We start from the raw sequence: 9,860 nt of genomic DNA, 5'->3' as shown, positions 1-9,860 counted from the left end.
GCAATAAAGAAATCTTCAATTTCTTGTTAAACTTGGCAAGAGTGGAAGTAAAATCAGGGACATGTTAGTCCAAGTTTATGGAGATAATGCCGTGAAGAAAGCAGCAGTGTAGAAATGGATTAATAGATGCTGAAGAGTGACGAAGAGAGGTCAGGATGGCCAGTAATGAGTAAAACTGATGAAAACACAGCAAAAATGTGTTGAATTTGTCAGCAGACTGTGAGAAGCCCAGCAGACTGAGTAAATATCAATAGAGAAACAGGAAAATCTTAACTGAAAATCTTGTCCTGAGAAAGGTGTGGCTCTTGCATCACACTACCGCATGCCAGCTCCCTCAGCACTGTCTGCGAGGGGGTTTAGCCAGGAAATAAATACCTACCTTGGAACACCCTTGCTACTCACCTGATCTGGCTCCCAATGACTTTTCTTTACCCAAAGACAAAGCAAATATTGAAAGAAAAACATTTTGATGACTTACGGGACATCAAGGCTGAAACAAGAACCGCTCTGATGGCCATTCTAGAAAGAGTTCCAAAAGTGCTGTGAAGGGTGCACTGGGCCCCGGCCATGGTGCAGAGCTTCCCACGGGAGCACCTTGAAGGTGACCGTAGTGATATTCAGCAATGAGGAGTGCAGCACTTTTCTAGGATAAAGTTCATAAACTTGTCAGACTTCATACATTACAGACATCTTGAGAAATTCAGAAAATTATATAAATTTTGACATTCAGAAAAGAATTGGGACAAAATAAAAATCATTCTGACTCTTTACTACCATGGATGGTCATTGGTAACGTTGTGATCAGTCTTTTTAGTATGTCCATATGCACACATACACCTACACACACACATACAGATGGCCCCGACTTACAATGGTTTGATTTAGGATTTTTCAATTTTATGATGGGCTTATTGGGGTTTTGAATGATAATTTTCGACTGATAATATTTTCCACTTACTGTAAGTTTATCAGGATTTAATCCCACGGAGCACCTGTAATTGGCATCACCTTGTATACAGTGAATTTTTTTTTTCCACTGAATAAAAGACATTTATTCAAGTTGTTAAGTAGTCTTCTAAAACATTTTTAAATGGCTACATATTATTGTTTTGTATGAATGTACCCATTTAACCCATATTCTTTTGATGAATAATTAGGATATTTCTAATTTTTCCCTTACAACTCTATAACAAATATAGTTGGTATGTAAATTGTAGTGTTCATTATTTTCCTGGAATAAATTTCTAAAAATTTAATTAAATATATGTATTTTGAGGTTTTTTTTTTTTTTTTGGTAGTTGTTTTGTTTTTTGAGACAGAGTTTTACTCTGTCACCCTGGCAGTGCCATGGCATCATAGCTCACAGCAACCTCAAACTCTTAGGCTTGAGCAATACTCCTGCCTCAGCCTCTTGAATAGCTGGGACTACAGGTGCCCTCTACAATGCCCAGCTAGTTAGTTTATGTGTTTTTGATACAGATTACCAAACTGTCATCCAAAAGGAGGCATCTTATCTATTTTTGTCTCTAGCAGCAAACATGGGCTGACCCCTAGACAGTAGCTTACTGGTCATTATATTTTAAATATCTGCCAATTTAATGACATAAGAAAGGATAGGATATATTCGTGTTTTGTTTGGCATTTATTGAACTATCAAAGAAAATGAAATTTTTCTCATGCTTATTGATCATTTGTGTTTCTTTTATTTATTCATTTATTTATTTTTGAGACAGAGTTTCAAGTTATCGCCCTGGGTAGAATACCACGGTGTCACAGCTCGTAGCAACCTCAAACTCTTGGGCTTAAGCAATTCTCTTGCCTCAGCCTCCTAAGTAGCTGGGACTACAGGCACCCGCCGTAACACCCGCCTTTTTTAGAGACAAGGTCTCACTCTGGTTCAGGCTAGTCTCCAACCTGTGAGCTCAGGCAATCCACCTGCCTCGGCCTCCCAGAGGGCTGGGATTACAGGTGTGAACCACCACGCCTGGCCCACGTATACACATTTTAAGCGAGGCAAAAACTATTAAATTTGTAATACTCAAGTTATGTTTGCCTTCTGTAATTAGGAGAGGTACTAAGTGTGACTTGTATCTGTCTTTTGTTATCAGTGTATATGGAGTATTATTATTTTATAGTAAATAGTAAATAGTCGGGTGTCGTGGCAGGTGCCTGCAGTCCCAGCTACTCAGGAGGCTGAGGCAAGAGTATCACTTGGGCACATGAGCTTGAGGTTGCTGTGAGCTGTGACGCCAGGGCAATTTATAGAGGGCAACAAATTGAGACTGTTTAAAAAACAAATGTGTATACATATTTTTGGCCCCCTTAGTTCGAGTTTGTCCTTTTTTTTTTTTTTTTTGACAAATTTATCTTCTTTGGTATAGTAATAGATGCTCAATGTAAAAATACAAAAAAAAAATATAAAACATCCTATAGCTATCCTTTCAAATTGAGAATTTGTATATGCCTAAATGTGTTTTTCCCTATGCCATATGCCACTAATTACATTTCTTTTCAAAATTGGAATCATAGTACACATATTGTTTTTAACTTGATTCTTCACTTACTGTATCACATACAAGGTCAGATAATTAAGTTTGCAAACTAATCCTGGAAAAAATGCTACTAATCACATGGTTACCCAATGGCCACGGGGAGTGCTTGGAAGGTAATCATAATGATATCCAGCAATGAGTTATGCAGCACTTTTTCTAGGATGAGTTTGCAAATGAAATTGTCCGACCCTGTACAATGTCTGACATTATATAGCCATTCCATCTGACGTCATCTGTACATAGCTTCCCGAGGGAAGTGCCTCAGTGATATTCAGTGATGAAGTGTGCACACTTTATCTAGGATGAGTTCCTGAACTTAATTGTCCAAACTTGTACATTTATTAGTGTCAATATATGCATGTTTATCTGCTTCTTCCTGTTTTGTTTTGTTTTTTTTTTTTAAGATGGGGGTCTTGCTCTGTTGCCCAGGCTGGAGTGCAGTGGCACAATTATTAATCTTGAACTGCTGAACTCAAGTGTTACTCCTGCCTCAGTCTCCTGAGTAGCTGGGACTACAGGTGTCAGCCACTGTAAAGCCCCTGGCTTCATCTTATTCTTAACAGTTACATATATACATATGACATTATGTTTTTAATATAAAAACATTGTACATTTTTATTTAGTCATGCATACATATCATTCAGTCTTTTTCAATAGCATATTGCATAATGTTTATGCTTAGAAATAAGGTTCTTAATTTTTTATAAGAATTCTCCGATGGACGATTCGGGACCTTCTCCTTCCTTGTAAGAGGTGTGCTATACTATGCTGTGACAGTGAAGACTAGCGACACCCACAGTTTAGAGAGTGAACTGTAAGAGAAGTCCGGAGTATGAGAAACTCTGATGTGTAAATGAGGAGTGGAAAGATACTTTGTTCTAATCAAATGTACTGAAGTGCTTATTTCAAATGGATTAAAATTCAGAGTATATTAACATTTGGGCTGGTCTAAACAGTTAATTTTTAGAAGCTCAAGATACATCAGTAATTTCTGAAATCAAGAACTCTTCCATAAGACATTTATGAAATCACTGGGTTAGGTGCCGGGAATGCAAAGAGAAAACACACAGACACAGACACAATCCCACTCTTACGGAGTTAACAGTGCATAAGATGTGTTTTTTTTAAAAGTGGGGAGACAAACATTATTCAAATAATTACATAATAAACTGCACTGTGTATGATTGAAGGATGATATGAGATGATTAAAAGGGAGCTGTTCTTGGCCTGAGACATCCTGGAGAGCTAATCGGAGAGTGTAGGTTGCGCTGTGGGCAGAGATAAGGAAGGGAGGTGGCTGCTGAGGAGCTGCACTGGGACAGGAGGAACGAGGGGTCCAGGAACCCTGAGACTGGGCAACACGAGGGCTAACTCAAATGTCTGCAGAAAGTAAGAATTGTGGGAGAGGAAGAAAAAGGAGCACGCTGCTCTTCAAGTATTTAAATTCAAACAGTTTTTAATCATTTAAAAATACTGTAACTAGGGCGCCGGCCCCATATGCCGAGGGTGGCGGGTTCGGACCCAGCTCCGGCCAAACTGCAACAAAAAAATAGCCGGGCATTGTGGCGGGCGCCTGTAGTCTCAGCTGCTCTGGAGGCTGAGGCAGGAGAATCGCCTAAGCCCAGGAGTTGGAGGTTGCTGTGAGCTGTGTGACGCCACGGCACTCTACCCAAGGGCGGTACAGTGAGACTCTGTCTCTACAAAAAAAAAAAAATACTGTAACTATAGGCAAATAATTTGTGATCCCTGCTTTACAGAGATCCTAAGAATCATTAAATGATCACTGAAGTCCTGGGAGTGTCCTAAAATTTAGTTTTTGAGGAATTCCAGAATTGCTGGGAAGCAAAGGATAACCCAGCAAGTATTCCAGAGTCCTGAGAGTGAGTTTAGTTAGTAATGGTGGGAAAAAGAGAAAGAGAGCCTTTGTAGAGGGAGGCATTGATACTGAGAGTAAAACACTAAGAGATCAAGGAAAATGAAAACTGGAAAATGTCCATTGGATTTTGTAACATGGAGGTCAGCAACCTTCGCAAAATGCCTAAACTGCACTGATGTGGTATAATCAGTCTCAAGCATCTTTTGAATTGTCTGTGTCTTTTGCCTGGCCGGGAGGGGTGTGGGCTACTTTAGATCAACTCCAAGCTTCTGGAGATCTGGCTGGTGTTATAAACAAGAAAATTATGAGATAAACATATTTTGACAAGTTATTTATTACCCAATACTTTGATATCAGAGAGATCCAACTGGACTCATGTAAAAAAAAGAAGCTTGTATACCTTGTGGAACCCTGTGTAGGCGGTTGTCTGATACATCTCGATCCTAAGAGGCCAAGTCTCGTGACAGGTAGTGTTGACTTCATGACAGAAAGAGTGTGCTTGAGGTGCATATGTGCACGAGCTACCCACACTGTACCCCTATTTGCAGAAGAAATACTCTAAAAATCCTAAAAATGGCATGAAAGTCGTTTTCTAAACCAGAATGACTAAGACTTTATCATCATAAATGACATTTTTCAAGATAAAATTGAGCACATAATGATTAGTGAACTCAAAAGAAGGATTCAAAATAAACAATTTATACAAATCAAACTCTTTTCAACAATTTCAAATTTCCAGATCTATTAGTCTTTACCTGAATCATTTCTTAAGGCCCTTATAAAGTTACTGTCATCAAAAATAAATTTTATACAGAAAGAAATTAAATTTAGAAAAACATTTAGTTGTCATAGTTAAGTGTAATGAGTCATTGTTAAAGATATCAAAGCAGTAATATATTTCAGAGAATAATATGATTTTTAAAGCTCTAGTGAAACATACTTGAAAACATAGCTAAGTAACATGTTAACATTGGTCATTTATAGAGCACAGTTAAGATCAATCTAGTAAAATAAATTATACCTACGACTGATACATAAACATATATACACATATATTTAACTTTCTTTTGGAGAATTTTAGGAGAATATTTGCCACAATTCTTTCTCTATAACATCTTATTTACAATTGAGAACTTCAATAGACGATACATTAAATGGTTCAGTAGGATTGAACCGTGAATGTGCTATACTTTTATATATATTATTGCATTTTATTTTACTTTATTTTTTTTTGAGACTTAGTCTCACTTTGTTGCCCCTGGTAGAGTGCTGTGGCATCACAGCTCACAGCAACCTCAGATTCTTGGGCCCCAGTGATTCTCTTACCTCAGCCTCCCAAGTAGCTGGGATTACAGGCACCCACCATGATTCCTGGCTGTTTTTTTTTTTTGTTTGTTTGTTTGTTTGTTTTTTTAAGAGATGGGATCTCACTCTGGCTCAGGCTGGTCTCAAACTCGTGAGCTCAGGCAGTCCACTCACCTTGGCCTCCCAGAGTGCTGGGATTACAGATGTGAGCCACTGCGCCTGGCCATATTATTACATTTTTTTTTTTTTTTTTTTGTAGAGACAGAGTCTCACTTTATGGCCCTTGGTAGAGTGCCGTGGCATCACACAGCTCACAGCAACCTCCAGCTCCTGGGCTTAAGCGATTCTCTTGCCTCAGCCTCCCGAGTAGCTGGGACTACAGGCGCCCGCCACAGCACCCGGCTATTTTTTTGTTGCAGTTTGGCCGGGGCTGGGTTTGAACCCGCCACCCTCAGCATATGGGGCCAGCGCCCTACTCACTGAGCCACAGGCGCCGCCCATTACATTTTTAAAAATCTAGATTTTTCAGTAACTGAACTTATTATCAGCTCTGTTTAATACAAGATCTTCACTGTGCAACTTAAATATATAGAATCTGGAATTTTCTTCAAACTAGAGACTAATTCCCTTTAATCTCATCAAATCTTAGGTAAAGTTTCTGTCTTATGATAGGTGTATTTCTACAGGTAGAAATAAATAATAAATGTACTTGTACATATCTTTCAATAGAATATCTTGATCATTCGATTTCTCCAAAAATACAGCTTTAGTAAAGTCTTCCTTTCGTAAAGTTTGGTGTTTTTCCTTTTTCTCTCCTTTCCCCAGGAACAGGGGAGAGGTTTAGAAGTGGAGGGATATATGCTTTTTAAGGCTCCCCTGGGCTAGATGGAGAAAAGCAGAAATTATGGTGCTAGCTTCCTCTACTATGGAGGCAGTTTAGCTCTGCTTGAGATTACTGTGCCTGAGCCCCAACTTTACAAATCTAGGGCAATCCGAAAGGAGCATAGTTTTCTTCTTGCATGTAACAGTAGCAGCTATTTATTAAACACTACTACATATCAGATGCAATATTGGTTGCTTTATATATTACCAAATTCTCGTCAAATGTATCATGATTCCCCTCTTACTTTAAAATGTGTATATATTTTTCAACACCCTCTATATACATAATATACACATTCTTACTGTGGGAAGAAAACTGAGGCTTAGAGATGCTAAGTAAGTTGACTATCTAGTACGCGGCAGAGTTTAGATGCAGGACTGATTCCAAAGCTTGTGATCTTGGTGCACCTTGTGATGTCAGTGCTTTTCATTAGCAGGAATTCTTGATGGGGAATTCCTAACTCTGGCAGCCAAAGGGAAGGACAGAATAATAGTAAAATGTTCCAATGTATCTCGGGAGGCCCACCAGCCTTCTCTCCTACTCACAGTTGCTACAGGCTTATTAGACATTCCTCAATCTGACAATCCACATTTCAGTGTGCACTGAATTTGGCACGGTCCCTTTTGTTATGACGTACCTCATCGTGTATGTCTTGGTATGTGGGGAGAAGAGCTGAGAAAGTTTTAACTTTTCAAGGCTCAAGACAAAACATCATGAAATAAATCAACACAGTAAGAATATGTATGTTTATAGAGGGTGTCACATTTTAAAGTAAAAACTATATTAAATTTGTAATACTCAAGTCACTTTGGACTTTACAATTCACAAGATGTGCTCAACGTGACTTGTATTCATTTTTTGTTATCAGTATATATTGAATAGAACAATTTTAATACAGTTTTTTCCTTTCCTAAAATGTGTATACATTCTTTTGGGTCCTTCTGTATAATATGTATGTGTTTGCTACATATTTAAATATATATATTGCTAGAAATTCTACTTTGTAAATGTATTTATTACAAAAGACAGAAACATAAGATTATCTGTATGTTTAGTCTTATTGCTGTGCTGATATATGAATCCCACGCTTTAGCTGCTAGTTTAGTTATTTGGAGAATAATCAATAGAAGGAAATTCCAGTGCCAGGAGAATGTGGAAGATCCCTTGTTCTCTCTACCAGGATCTACTTGTACTGTGCTCTTCCAGGAAGGACGTAGCTGTGTGTGAGGTTTTAGCTCAACAGTTACTCTCTTTTTCTAGTCACTTTGCAGCTCTTTGGTTGCTGTTTTCTGAATTAGGACCATGGAAGGAGAAAGGTTATTCTTCCTTTCCTATTTTTCTACCCTTGAGAGTTTAATGTACCAGGTACTTCAGTCATTTTAACAATCTAAGGCAGTGTTTTTCAATCTTTGTTACCTCATGGCACCCTTGGACCTAATAGTTAAACTTCCGCGGCACACTTAAATTATGTTGATCAAAAAAAAAAAAAAGAAAAAAAGAATGAAAAAGTATATTTAGTGTGCTTTGAAGTTCTTTCGAAAATAATTCAACCTTTAAAAATTTTCATGGCACACCTAAGATCCTCTCAAGGCACAGATGAAAATCATTGGTCTAGGGATTGCTATGCAGATTTAGTGAGTGTTTTTCATTTAATTGAGTAGAAATTTATTTAATTAGCATCTACCACCAACCAGATCTAACTATGTAATTACACAATTATATTTAGGATAACTTGTGGGTTTTGAGTTAATCTTTCAATCTTGTTACTTTAACATTAGGGTATGTAAAATCTTTCTGTAAATCATTTTATTTTTTAAAAGTACGAATTTAGTAGGGAACTGGGGTGCAGTTTTCACTGTCATTGACATCGACAGCCGTGGAAAGTGTACCGTACCCGGCCTTAGCCTCAGCTCTGCCTCGTTTTTTACCTGGGAGAAGTCACTTCACTGTTTCCTCGCCTATAGTTTGAAGATCATAATTTCCATTCCACAGTGTTCTTGTGACTACTAAATGGCAGAAATGGTAAGAACTGGTCTACAAAGACACAGTCAGGCGTATTACCTCGCTGTAGCACGGGAGGGAGCGTCTCAGTAGAAGGGTGGCCAGTGGCTTTTTATGGGGTTTGGGCTATTGGTTAAGGGGCCCAAATATTATTACTATGTATGACAGGTCTTGACTGCCCTGTCTGCAAAATAACCTCCCACCTCCTGAGGCTAAAGCCTAAATAAACTTTACCAACTTAGCAAACTCAATCCTGGAGCATTCTGTGATTTCATACTCACAAGTTTTGAAAAGGAGCCATTCCTTCACTATTCCTCCTTGTATCCTTTCCAGACCTTTCCCTGGTAAGTGCTCAATGAGTCTGCTATTGGACAAGGTGGACGTCCGAACTGAAAGTCAGGTTAGTGACTAACTGTTAGTGGCAGATAATTTAAAGCCAAGTTTTAAATTCTTCCTTCCCTTCAAAGGAAAAAGCAGTGATGTTCTTGTTCTTAAAAGAGAACTAAAAAAAAAAAAAGTCGCTGGTGTCCTGCCTAAAGCCCCTAAATCAACAGGTGCACAGTAGGGGCGTGGAGCGGAGTACGACTTTGGTGGCGCTCTGGTCGCGCGCCCAGGCTGCAGCCCCGACGACTCCGCGGACCCAGAGGCTCGGACGTGCCCGGCGGGGCGGGGCGGGGCCGCTTCCGTTCGTCCGGCGTCCGGTCCTGAGGGATGCAGGTGAAGTGGTGTGAAGGGTTGGGCTTTTTTTTTTGTTCCTAAAAATGCAACGAACAAAAAAAAAAGTACAACAATCCAAACCCAACCATGTCATTGCTCCTCGGCTTAACTGGGAGACTTTCTTCCCGATGGCTCCACGGAGGACAGCGTCTGGGGGAGGGGACAGCGGGCAGCCCGCGGAGGGGCGGGGCACCAGCGAGGATGGGCGTTGCCAGGAGAGTCCCGCCCCTCCTCCGGGACCCGCGCGGCCGAGGTGCGGGGAGCGGGGGCGGAGCTCTAGGGGCGGGGAGAAGGAGGCGGGGGCGGAGCTCGAGGGGCGGGGAGAAGGAGGCGGGGGCGGAGCTCGAGGGGCGGGGAGAAGGAGGCGGGGGCGGAGCTCGAGGGGCGGGGAGAAGGAGGCGGGGGCGGAGCTCGAGGGGCGGGGAGAAGGAGGCGGGGGCGGAGCTCGAGGGGCGGGGAGAAGGAGGCGGGGGCGGAGCTCGAGGGGCGGGGAGAAGGAGGCGGGGGCGGAGCTCGAGGGGCGGGG

General features: G+C 40.6%; 1 protein-coding gene across 10 annotated transcripts in view; it reads left to right on the top strand.

The window, feature by feature from the left end:
* The window catches only part of TRIM13 (tripartite motif containing 13), a 69,192-nt gene that overhangs the window by 35,762 nt on the left and 23,570 nt on the right, over positions 1 to 9,860 (top strand). Inside the window, exon 4 of one of the 10 annotated variants that reach the window (XM_053564075.1) lies at positions 9,172 to 9,334. The exons of the other annotated variants lie outside the window; for them this stretch is intronic. The gene's annotated coding sequence lies outside the window, so the exon portion shown is untranslated. The remainder of the gene's footprint in view (positions 1 to 9,171; positions 9,335 to 9,860) is intronic. 10 annotated transcript variants of the gene reach the window in all.

This window comes from Nycticebus coucang, chromosome 15 (assembly GCF_027406575.1).
Source record: "Nycticebus coucang isolate mNycCou1 chromosome 15, mNycCou1.pri, whole genome shotgun sequence".
NCBI lineage: Eukaryota > Metazoa > Chordata > Mammalia > Primates > Lorisidae > Nycticebus > Nycticebus coucang.
The sequence above is the reverse complement of the archived record's forward strand: the minus strand, read 5'-3'. Positions and strand labels throughout refer to the sequence as shown.